General features: G+C 43.6%; 1 protein-coding gene across 1 annotated transcript in view; it reads left to right on the top strand.

Annotated features, from left to right (window-relative positions):
• The first annotated feature begins 1,384 nt into the window (after positions 1-1,384).
• LOC134400046 (ubiquitin-conjugating enzyme E2 E2) overlaps positions 1,385-10,928 on the top strand; it is a 149,544-nt gene continuing 140,000 nt past the window's right edge. Inside the window, exon 1 of the mRNA XM_063128270.1 lies at positions 1,385-1,507. The gene's annotated coding sequence lies outside the window, so the exon portion shown is untranslated. The remainder of the gene's footprint in view (positions 1,508-10,928) is intronic.

The following is a 10,928-nucleotide window of genomic DNA, read 5'->3' as shown; positions in this document are numbered from 1 at the left end:
CCTTCCTGTGGGCCCAATCCCCACAGCTGTAGAGAGGGCTAGAGGTGCAGCCACTGCCTCCTTTTGCCCATTCACCCTTCTCTGGGCAGCATGGCAGAAAGGATTGGGGAAGTGATGGCTGTAACAGATGGTTGTTTCTGATCACGAGCCTTGCTCTGGAAAGCTCTACCTGCTGACCCTCTCTTTTTAGACAGTGCAGTGGGCAGAACTGGGCCTAACAGGGCTGCCCCGAGTGAGCATACCGCCACCTCCTCCTCTTCTTGGTTCTCCTCTGGGGAGTGCAGTAAGGAGGGGGAGATGGCTGGTGGTGTGGAGGATAGGATGAGAGGTGTTGCTCTTGATATGAGCAGTTGACTCTGCCCACAGGCACACCTGGCAGTGGTGCAGATCGATAACTTTAGGCTCTGGCCTAAATGGCTCCCCTTTAGATTATGCATTACTTCCCTTATTTCAAAATATAAACCTGCCCAGCCCTGCTGGGTTTCAGGGGCCCCTTGCTCACTCTACTGAGCAAGAGGGCCTCTGCCCTAGAGTCCGGCTTTAATGCGACTCTGCCTTCTGGGCAGGCGAAGGGCCAAAGGCGGCAGCTCTCTCTGGTCAGCGCCACAGGGCCCAATCCTACCTCCACGCCGCTCCCCCCGCCCAGAGAAAGAGGAGAGCGCGCACAGCCAGTCATCTGTACCCTCTTACTTCTGAGGAGGAGCGGGTGGGATTGTGCTCGCTGGAGGTCGAGGGGAAACCGCCCTTCACAGGCATACTATCGAGGCCCCCTAACCTCGAACTGGCCCTGTTACTCTCCCGCCTTTAGACGTGGGGTCGCCTCCCCCGCTTGGGGTTCAGTTCTCCTTCTTCCTCAGCCTCCTGCTCACCCTCTGCCACACCCCTTCGCTGACCACCGCAGCCCAGCACCTCGCTGCCTGCACCGTCCATCCCGCCCCTCAGAGCTGCCCCCGCGCCTCCTCCCTCCCGCTAGCCACCTCCCTTTCCCTTTAAAACTCGTGCTTGGGCCCCCGCCCTCCCCGCGGCGGCCGTCCACACGCGGCCTCGTTTCCCTACGGCCGCGCGTGCGCGCGCGCACTCCCTCCCCCCCTCTCTCCCTCCCTCCCTGCCGCTCCCGGCTGCTCAGCTACTTTTCCTCTCTCCGTCATTCTGCGAAACCAGCGAGCCAAAGCGCGCTGCCGCCTCCTCTCCTCTTCCCTCCCCCCCTCGAACTCTTGGCTTAATTGGCCCAGTCGGGAGCGCGCGTACGCGCGGCGGGTTTACTTTTCTTCAGGCGGTGGCGGTGGAAGCAGCAGCAGCAGCAGCAGCTGGGGAAGTCGCCGTCGAGGGCGGGTGGACGAGCGGCGGGCGCGCATGTCTCAGTGACCGGCCGCGAAGAGGAACTCCCCACCCCCTCACCCCCTCCTGGGCGGACCCCCCACCCCTCACCCCCACCCCGGATAAGGATTGACACGCAGCCTACCGAAGCTGGAGAGCCAGAGACCCACGCCCGCCCTTCCTCCCACAGGTAAAAGCGCCCTCTCCCCCTTCCCCCCTCCCTGAAAGTGTCCCCCCTCCTCCAAGACAGCAGCTTTCCCCACTACGAAGCCCTGGCCCCGCCTATCACAGCAAGCAAGGCTAGCCAACACCCCCCCCTTTTCCGCACCACGATGCTTTATTGCCCATGAGGCAGGACACCCTCCTCACCCTCCCTCCTCAACTCACTTGTTTTGTTTTGTTTTTAACCGTAATGCCTCTCAATTAATCCTGTCTACATCCCCTCGATTTAGTCAGTGCTTTAGCGCTGACTAAATAGTTCCCTTTCGCCCCCCCCCCGCATCCTCCCGTTCTTTCCTTCTGCCCAATCCTTATGGTAGATATTCCCCTCCCCCTCCGCAGCTCATTCCTCCCCCCCCCCCGCTCTCATTTTGTCTTAACCCTTCGGTCTCTCCCACAGACACCATCAATTCCTCCATACCACAGTGCCATCACTCTCTCTAATCACCAGCTGACTGCTTGCACTACCACCATGTAAATGGCCCTTCATCACCCTTCTGTAGTCATAGTTAGGGAGCAGAAAAGGTGGTTCTTGTTCTCCCAACCTTTCTCTCTGTGTTAAAGTGTGTTTCTGCTCCCACCTTACTGCTGGTGTGTTTGGTTAACACAGTAGTATGCAAGGCACCTGTACCAAATAGCTTCTGTTTCTTGGATGCTATATATTCTTTTCTTTTCCACATAGCACAAGTCCCCTATCATAGGATCTCTCTCTCCCTCACCCCATATCAGTGTTGCTATAGCGTGTTAAACATCACCCCCTCTAAAATAATTTTTGCTAAAGTGTCCTGATGCTCCTCAGCAATAGCTTCCTTATTTCCAAAAGCTATTCCCTATAAAGGTGGGCATCCACTAAACTATGACCCTTTCCATATCCATGTAACTCTGAATACTTCTTCCTAAAGTTCTTCAGCCTCTAACTCAACCCTTTGTCCTCTATCATTCATAGCCCATTAGCTTCCAACTCCTTAAACTGACCATAAAGAAATACTCTGTTTGTATACCTAATAAACCTCATCTCCAACCTAAGCTGCTTATCCAAAGTATTGCCCTCTGAAATATTTATTACATTTATATCCCGCCTTTTTTCCTCCAAGGAACCCAAGGCGGCATACAAAATCATGTTATCATCACAACAACAACCCTGTGAGGTAGGTTGGGCTGAGAGTCTGTGACTGGCCCAAAGTCATCCAGTGGGTTTCCATGGCCAAATGGGGACTAGAACCCAGATCTCCCGACTCCCAGTCCAACACCTTAGCCACTATTTCATAGAAGAAATACTACTGACCTCAAATCTAGCCTTGCATACACTCTTCTAAAAGTAGCTAATACGCCCAATATTTTACACTTGGAAATTAGTGTCATTGAGGTCAGTTGGTATAGGGATTGCAGCTTTAGGATAGCTTCAGATATTACAAGTTTTCTATCTGAATGTCACTTCCACAAAAATATATGTATTGTGTGATAGACTGTTTTACCACATGGGATATACATATCATGCTCATGTGGGAATACAGGCAATCATACTCAGTGGTAGAGTACATAATTTGTATCCAAAAGGTTGCAGGTTAGATTCCTGGTATTTCCATATAGGGCAGGATGTTTGTTCCTTTGGATTTTTTTGAAGTTGACAGTATTGGGGCGCATGTAGCTTCTCACACAAGTGTTATCAATGTAAGAAATTCATCATGTGGAATGCTTCTTTTACCCCACTATATCCAGAGAGAATTCTCCAGTCCATATCATATACTGCCACTAAATCCCACATCACATCTCAATCATTCATAATCTTTCATTGTCTGCTATCCTCTTGATGTACTACTTTTCATCATTATCAGCATTCCAGTAACTTCTTCTTTGTATCATACCACTGAATCAGCCTGCCAAGCTGAGTTACCTCTTCCCTTATTTTAAAAAAAGAAAGAAAAAGCAATTCCCTTGAGCTTTTCCTGTCATATTCATTATTCCCTCAAGTTTTCTATTGCTTATCTTTCTATTGGAATTGTTAAAACAATCCTTTTATATTATCTCATGTATTCTCCCACACTGGTAATACACACTGAGGGGAATCATTCAATATATTTATGAATCTGCTATTGCTCTGTCACAGTCCCATAGCATTTACCTTCTTAATACTTATATGTCCATAATCACCTCTGCCTCCATGTGCACAAAGTAAATCCTTTCTTCTTTCACAGTTAGTAAGAGAAGTGTGTTATTGAGAAGTAATGCATCTATTACTATCTCTTACCATTCCTCTAAGTTCTCAAACAGCGGAAGTGGTCAAACAGCTTCCCCTTTCTCCTCTCAAAACATGTAGAAGTTTGGGGATGTGTGAGAGAGCATGTTTCAAGCTTTTGTGATGGGGAATTTCCAAACTCTCATTCCCCTTCTGGAATGCCATCAATATATATATATTCTAGGCTTGTCTCTCAAGGTTTCCTTTCATACTCACCTTCCATCTATTTCCATTCTCCTTTTTACTTCCCTAATTTTCTCTTCTTGCCCTTTGCAAGGGAAGTGCCTGAGAAGTAGAGGGTGTCACATTTAAAAAGTGTCAATTTTAACCTCCTGCCATTTCCAGTACAGCATAATTATGTGTCTGACATGTGGCTCCCCACTACCATCTGGGAAAATAGGTGACTTATATGTATCTATCCGTCTGGAGCAGCTGCTTTGCCCCACCCCCCAAATCACAAACCTTGGCCTAGTTGGTTATAAACCAGACACCCTCATTCCTGCTTCTACACCCTTCCCCACACCAATGTTTTGATCTTTTCATTCTGATTGGTTCTAATGAAGATGAAGTGCAGTAGAGCTTGCTGCTGCTTTTCATGGACCCATTAGAAATGTTCAGTTCATCTTTGCTTATATGAAATTAAAGGTTGTTTTAGGAAGACATTATCGCTGCTTTCCCTTGCCACCCGAATTCAGGTGCTTGTTGCTAAGGTTCAGCTCATTCTTTCTGGATGGTGCTGGGGTGCATCCAGAGAGGGAGAAGGGGTGAGGTTTCTCAGTTCTGTGCATTTTATTTAAAATTCATAGCGAGACAGATACTTTGATACTCATGTTTCTGTTTCATTATCTTGTGTTCTTGGAAAGACTTTAACCTCTCTGACCCTTGCACATCCCTATCTGTTTCTCTTAGCAGACACTTAAAAGCCTTTATCTGGATGTGGAGTAATTTAATAGAGAAGGGATTTAGGCAGTGTATTTTTAAAATATTTTTTATTGCACTGTGACATAAACTCGAGGCTCCTTGATTGTGTGTGTTATTAATAATAGCAATAAAATGTTTTCCTAAAGTGATGCTCTCCCCTGTTGATTTTCAGATTGTTTGTTGTTTTATTTATTTTTCTTTGCTTTTGACCAGATGTAAAAGGTTAAACTTCATAGGCTGAACATGTTTTTATCCCAGTTATATTTAGCTCCAAACTCCTTTAAATAAAATGGAACTTGACTTTTAGTTTATGTTTGCAAGATATAGTATAGAACATTGTGTGTATGTTTTTAGAGGGCGGTGGGAGTGAGAGATGCGAAAATAGCCAGACATCTAATGACAGATTTAAACATTTATTTTCTGTTATAAAAGCTGGCATTACTTGTTAAAGTAATGATATGTTATGGACTGCTGCTGTTATGCATTTATCTGATGAATGGTAACTTGAACTTCTGAAACAAAATATAGTTGTTTTTCAACAGCAGTAATATTTATAGCACAATTGTAAGAGCAAGCACGTGATTGGAATTCACTAAAACTGTTAATTACCCCCCCCCCCCGGCCCGGTGAACCACTCCAAATCATGTGCATCTTTTGGTGTCATTGCTCTTTAAAAACGTATTATCTAAAACATCAATAGTTTGTATGAAGAAATATCTAAAATGGGGACAAACTTTGTAACCTCTCCTCAAATTTTTAATTTCCTTGAGCTGTCCCCCTATTAATATACATACATCTGCATATTAGAAAACAATAGTTCAAAGGGGGGAAACATACTTTGAAGCACCTGCGGTCTTAGAAGAAGCATTCCATTTTGTTCTCACAAAGGAGAGAATGCCTCTTTTAAAATGGTTCTTGCCATCTGCAATCTACTAAAAATAATATTAAAAATCTGCCACCTGATTAATCAGGGATGCCTTTGGACCAAAAAGTTTTAACTGATTGAGAAAACATGACCCTAAAAGTTTCATAATTTTATTTGGGGGAAACTGGAACAGTATTCAAAGTTATTTTTGTAAGCCAAGTCCTGTAAAGTTTTTGACTTAAAATGCTAGTGTTGTTTCATGTCACTTTTTAATGACTTGGTGGAAAATTTGGTAATTTATTTGATCATCTGCGCCTTTTCAGCAACTTTACCCTATTGTCCCTCATGCCAAGCCAATTTTGCTTACAAGTAAGGGCTAGTCAGCAGGAAGGGTGGGGGTTAGAGGAGTAATTTAAACACCACCTAGCTCACTTCAGGAAGAACAGGAAAAGCTTAATGGAGGGGTGCACAGTCTTTTTGGCCCCAAGGGCTATATTTGATATTGGAAGGGAAGCTGGGGGCTCCCCATGTGTGCACACATGCACAGCATACACACTCTTCCCCCCATATATATGCACACCTACATACACATATTCCCCCCCCCCCTCGACACACACACTTCCCTGGAATATAATTTAAAGGCAATTTCAACCTTTAAGGAGTGGTTGCCATAATTTCTCTCTCTACTCTGGATGATTCATATGGATTACTACTTTCCGCATGAATGGCATTTGCCCAGACCCACTCAAATAAAAAGTCCTTCAGATACACTCGTAACCAAAGTAGACAATTTCATTTAATAATTCATGTTAATATCCTGTGGAAAAATAATTTTTAGCATCCCATCTGATTTCTGAGGTGCAGTGCGTTCCTCCAGACCTGCTCAGTTTTTAGAATTACAACTCCTTTTTTCAGATTCTCCCACCATTCAGCCCAATCAAGCAAAGTAACTTTTAGTTCCCAAGTTAATGCTACTAATTTCAGCACTCCAACACTATTCTTTTCTCTTAATTTTGGTTTTAAACAGACTGCCTCCTGGCAGCAGCGGCAGCAGTCAAAGCTGGCTGTGTCAGAGTACACGCAGGCTGGGTTCAGACATAACGCTAAACCACCGTGGGTCACATCCTAGAATATTTCCCCCATGAAGCATACTTTAGCCACCCAGCATACTCACCCTCTGCGGGGGTGCTGGTTAAGTACCCCTGGGTGGCTTACTGTATTGTCTATGGGGTAATGCATGGCTACATCGTTGATGAATGGCATGACTGTAGAAATTGCCACCTAGAACTTCTACGCAACACTCTAGTGTGTACAGCTGACCTATATGGTTGCTATTGCATGGCAACAGCTGTAATGGCTGGCATGCACAGCCCCTGTGGCGGGAAGACTGGGGTCCTACTGACAGAGTGAGGAGAGGTAAGTGAATCACGCTGCCCTGTGTGGTTCCTGGTTGCGGAGGCAAATTGTTGTTAGCTTAACCCACTCTGCTCTGTAGTCCCCTTACCCACCCAGCCCCGTGATTGCCTGAATAGGGGCAGAGAGTTATGGAGCCCTCTGATAGTGTTTCCCAGATCATTGTCTAGGAGACGATCTGGCAGCCACTCTCAGAAGGCTCTGTGGTTTCTGACATACATGTCCTGCTTCTTGAGAGAGAATGGGAGAATATGATAAATTGCAAAGAGAATAGCAATTTCTACAATTGCAAAGAGATGGAAGTGAGGTAGAGATTACCGGTGGTGGTGGTGTCATTCCTTAAACAGGTGACTCATGCTGCCGTACAGTACTTTGTGGTGGCTTTTCTACCTTTTTCTACGTTGCAGGTTTTTGTCACTTCAGTTTTGGCAGTGGCTGAGATTCTGGGAGGGGGGCATCCATGGACTGCAAGTTGTGCACACATGCCTTAATGGGACCATTAGGGTCTTTGCAGGCAGTAGTACCCTATTTCTTCGATTCTAAGATGCACTATTTTCCCCATATAAACATCTCTAAAAATGGGGTGCGTCTTAGAATCGCGGGTGTGTCTTAGGTGTTTTTTTTCTGTTGGTGGTACTGAAATTAGTGTGTGTGTTACAATCGAAGAAATAAAGTAACTATCCACCTCTCATCCAGAGGTACCATTGGTACTTTCCGTTGGATCAAGCTTGTCCTCAAAACAGCACTCCTGTTACTGGGTACTGTTAAAGAGTCAGCATCAAAAAGGGATGATGGTGATGATGCTTACCTATCTTACGGCTTCATTTTGTTTTAAATGGCTATTGTGTCTAATCTGTTTTATGCTTTTTATGGTTTTAAATTTTGTATATTGTTTTTTAATGTTCAGAGAGCTTTGGCTATGGGGCGGTATATAAATGTAGTAGTAATAATAATAATAGCATTATGATGGATTTATGGCAAATAAAGTAGGATGTTTACTGATTTGCACCTCAGTAAAGTTGGGTAGTGAAACAACTATTTTATCGTGGTGTCCTATTATGAATGAGAGAGGTAGCAACAGAAGTTTAATTTCTCCCTTTGGAAGAGGATGCTACATCTTGCCTGCTTGACCCATGTTCATTACTATTACTTTAATTATTATTACCTAATTTTATGCCCTGCTCTTCAGTTCATCAGAATTCCCATAAAAGATTACGATCGAAAACATACATGAATACTATACAAATTCATCTATCAGCATCAAAACCAACACAGAACATGTAGCAGTATTAATCACGGCTGGTACTGGCTTGCTATGAGGGAATTGTGGCCTGGTTTCAGAAGACAATTTCTTCATCTTATTTTGGGTATTTTTATCCTGCCTTTCAATCTTGCAGAAGATTCCCAAGGTGATTTTGAAATTAAACCAGAATACAAGCAAATCATTAAAATAATGATTAAAATTATAAAAACACACCAGACTTAACAAAGTACAAAATAGTAAAGGCAGCCTTAGATTAAAATAAACAACAATAAAACCATAGAGTAATAAAATTCCATAATGGCAGCAAGTCTTCTCTGAATCCTTTCAATAATGATAGGGCCTTTCCAAACCTCACATGTCTGGCCAAAGTGGTCGAGCAGTTGTTAGCCTAATATGTGCAGGGCCTAGGTTAAAAGGGCTTTTTAGATCTACTTCCACTTGACTTCCAACCAGTTTTTAGGCATAAAATTGCTTTTGGTGTTTCTAGTAGACTGTTTTTCTAGGAGAGTCTGACAGGGAAGTGTGATCCTGTTGATTTCTAAAAACTTTTTGATACTATCAATAATTTCTACATTGGCTTGCTGGTATTGAGTGTTGGAGCTGCTGCATTGCAGGTTATTTAATCGTGTATTCCAGTGGCGAATCTATCGTATCCCGGTATTATAAAGTTTGGCTCATGTGCAGGGTACACGATGTACCACCTGTTGTCCTGTCACTATTTCTCTCCCAATATTCTTTTCTTTTCTTTTTTGCCAAGCTATTTTAATGACTTTTTGTGTGTGCTTGAGGTTTCCTTGCACTTCAAAGACATGTGTGTTCAAATGTAAATCTCTTATCAGTAGACATGTCTTTAAAGCTGTAGAGTCTGTTTGCAACATTTAATTATTTTTGCAACATTTTTTTTGCTGTATATTTGCACAGCTATGCAGCTGTCAGCAATCACACAATTTATTTCTAAACCATGCCTGCACAGCTGCAAAGGTCTGTTAGTGGACTCAAAAAACAAAAGCAAACTAGAACAGCAGCATGCCCTCCTGTTTCTCAATTGCAGCACGATACTGTGGCTTGTGGCACATACTTGTGTTATTAACACAAACAATAAAACACATGTGACCATTCAATTTTCTTCTACTTCTCCCACAATTACAACACTATGCATTTGTGTGTGGCACTTGATTGCATTATAAATGTGGTTGATACTACACTGTATTCATTAGCATGTGTACCTAGAACGCAAATTGTATTTTGAAAAAAATACTGGGACAGTGGAGCTTTACAAACGAAATGGGCTCTATTGTTATTTCTCCCCAGGTAAATTTCAGAAAGAGATGCTAGGAGAGTAGTCCTTTAATTATGTGGCTGTTATGTTGCAAATTCGTACAGGATTCTGTGTCATCCCCCATGTTGCAACATTGACATGAAATTAGTAGAAGTATTGATCTAGAGTTGTGGGGTAACATCAGTATGTGAATGACACTCAGCACTATTACTCCTTTTCATCATAGTGGGGTGTAGCAATTTGTTCTTTGAGTACCTGTCTGGATGAAGTTGAGAAACTCAACCCAGATGAGATGAAGTCACTGGTCTAGTATTCTAACATGGGGTCATGCTTCCTCTCAGGAGAAAGTTTTATCTGCTTCATCCGGGGGCTTCTGTGTTACTTGTTGGAAGATGAGACCCTTGATGCTGCATTGCATTCTCCAATAACTTCACAAATTGTTTACTGTAATTTGCAGTACACGGGGATGCCATTTTTAACATTTACCTTGTCTTCCTGTCCTGCTCGAAGGAATCCAAGACAGCGTACTTAGTTCCCTCACACAGTTTATGCTCACAAGAATCTTGTGAGGTAGATTAGGCTGAGAGTGCACAACCCAAGGTTTTAGAAATTTCATCTGAGGTTTTAGAAATTTTGCTATGAGCATCACACAATTTATTGCATAAAGAATTCATTTTGTAACAATGAATGTGTAAAGGTATGAGATGTAACTTAATTCTAGTCTTGAAGTATATTTTGATATGCAGCAATTGAGAAATACTGTGCAGCCTTTGGAATTATATGATGTAGGCAGAGGAATTCATCTAGAATGCAAGGTGATTGGCATCTTGATTCTGACACATTATCTTAGAATAATGTTTTCCGAACTGTATTCCGTGGAACTCTGTTGTTCCATGAGAAAATTTTGATGCTAGTGATATCCCCCCTGAACCTAGTTGCCCACCGTCACCCCCATTCTTCACCATCGCTACTGCTTCTGTCACCACTTCTTCCTCCTGCCATGCTCTGCTACAAGGAAGCAGGAAGTTGGAAGATCAGGAGAATTATCTGACTTTCTGTTTCCTCACTGCTGAAGTCAACATGGTGGGATACCAAAGCAGCAGGTAAATGGGGAGGGGGAGGGAAGAACAGGCATTAGAAGGGAATGGGAGAAGCAGGGGGTGGGGATAAAGAAAGGAAATCCAGAGCCAGAAGGAGGCGAAGGAAGCCCCCTCCCCTGACAAAATCCAGGACGGTGGCAGAAGAGACAGAATCCACAGTGGAGGTTGGGTGGAGAAGAAAAGATAATCCAGGACTGTAGGACACTAGTGGTTTGCAGTTGGTGCTGACATTGTGAACATAAGACACAACTTTCAAATGTGAACTAATTGACTGAGGTTGATGATGATGATGATGATGATGATGATTATCGGGT

This window comes from Elgaria multicarinata, chromosome 1, assembly GCF_023053635.1.
Source record: "Elgaria multicarinata webbii isolate HBS135686 ecotype San Diego chromosome 1, rElgMul1.1.pri, whole genome shotgun sequence".
In the NCBI taxonomy this organism is placed as follows: Eukaryota; Metazoa; Chordata; class Lepidosauria; order Squamata; family Anguidae; genus Elgaria; species Elgaria multicarinata.
This window is presented reverse-complemented; position numbering and strand designations above follow the sequence as displayed.